Raw genomic sequence first — 1,857 nt, 5'->3', positions numbered from 1 at the left:
CAAAACAACCATCATTGAGAAACGCCTGAAGTCTAGCTGAAATGAAGCCCTACAGCTAAGGACATACAGAAGAAGCCACCTTGAGACTCGTAGGAGGGGCAGAGATGCAGAACAGCCTGGCCCCACACCCGCGTGTGACCATTAAATATTGGGAAAGATATCTTGGCTGTGGAGGTCCCGCCAGAGGAGCAAGGGGTCCCAGCCCTACATCAGAAGCCCCACCCAGGTTTCAGTGCTGGGAAGAGAGGTGCCCATAACTTCTGGCTGTGAAAACGGGTGAAGATTGTGGCTGAGTAAAACAAAGGGCAGCTGGAGTCCCAGGTGATCCTTTTGCAGGGCCCACGCATGGACTTAACTTGCTGACGGACTCGCTCACTCTGAACTTCAGCACTAGAGTAGCAAGCAGCTCGAAAGATGCCAGGGACATATATGGAGGAGCTGAATTGTCTAGCTTCAGAGTGAGGGCTGGAGGGGCAGCTTTCTCCAAAAGGGAGAAGCTGGTGGGAGCCATTGGCTCTTTGTTGAGCCCTCCCCCAGCATAAAGACGCAGGTGGCGGCAATATCTGAGTCTCCATCCACCTGGCTAACAGAGTTTATTTGCCCCACCCCAGAGATTCCCTGAGAACCCGCCCACCCAACTTTCAGGCACACCCAAGGTAATTCCATTGGCTTTTCTGTATAAACGGCTTCTCTTGGCTCATGCTATGGACTTTCCTAAAATTTCTCAAAGGTTCACAAAACCCAAACAAGCAGCATCTGGCTTTGGCATGCCCTGTACCCCTGGCTGAGTAGCCCTAAGCTTGGCACTAGTAACAGCCAGCCTTGGTTCACAGCTTGGTCTCTCGAAGCAACTCCAAGCCCAGCACAGGTGGTGGCCATATGCAGATTGCTTTGTGGTTCATGCCAGGTGGCCCCAGGCAGGGCACAGGCTGTGGCTGAATTTGGCCTGTGGTGGGGCCCTTCCCAGGAGGCCCTGGGGTTGGCATGCCCCGTGGCCAGCTGCAGACCCAGCTAGAGCATCACCCAGCTGCCTCTGGAGACAACACACCCCAAGAGCTGACTGGCCAGGCACCAGAGCCCTGCTACAGCAAATCCGGCTCCATAGGGTCCGCCCCTCCACTGTAGTCACAGCCAGTCCTCACAACCAATCAACCTGGAGGTCAGCTCCGCCCATTGATGTGCAAACAGCAACCAAGGCTCACCTACAACAGGAGGGCACACACAACCACGAAACACACACTGGAGCACCCAGCTCAGGTGACCATGAAGATTGTGCCCCACAACACACCTACTACATAAAGCCACTCTACTAAGACCAGAAGACACAGCAGCCCTACCTAATACACAGAAACAAACACAGGGAGGCAGCCAAAATGGGGAGAAAGAAACATGTCCCAGAAAAAGGAACAGAACAAAGCTCCAGGAAAAGCACTAAACAAAATGATGAAGCAATGCTATATGGCTGCTGGACAGGAATATATGCAAATACTTCTGTTTTAATTTTTTCTGTCTTTTTATTGGATTAATTTTGGTCTAGGTGATTTTACCACTTATCTTGAGTACAATGGGAAGGCTATGTTTGAGACACCACTACAAATACCAGGAGCGAAAGCCAGGAGACGCCAGAAGAGAAGACATTTATAGATAAGAAACTGGTCTGCGTGGGAAGGGAATAACAAACCTTTGTTTCATTTTTATATTAAGATGTCTTAGACTGTGGAATTTAGAGTCTAAATTTAATCCCAACCTTACAGTGAGATAAAAAGTATGTGGGACATATTTGCTTTTCCTAAAAACAGATTAGAGTCTCTGTTACTCATTTCTGCATCTCTGCCAGTCCAGAGCCAGCTGAGACCG

This window comes from Hipposideros armiger, unplaced genomic scaffold (genome assembly GCF_001890085.2).
Source record: "Hipposideros armiger isolate ML-2016 unplaced genomic scaffold, ASM189008v1 scaffold_404, whole genome shotgun sequence".
In the NCBI taxonomy this organism is placed as follows: Eukaryota; Metazoa; Chordata; class Mammalia; order Chiroptera; family Hipposideridae; genus Hipposideros; species Hipposideros armiger.
Note: the sequence above shows the minus strand (reverse complement) of the source record.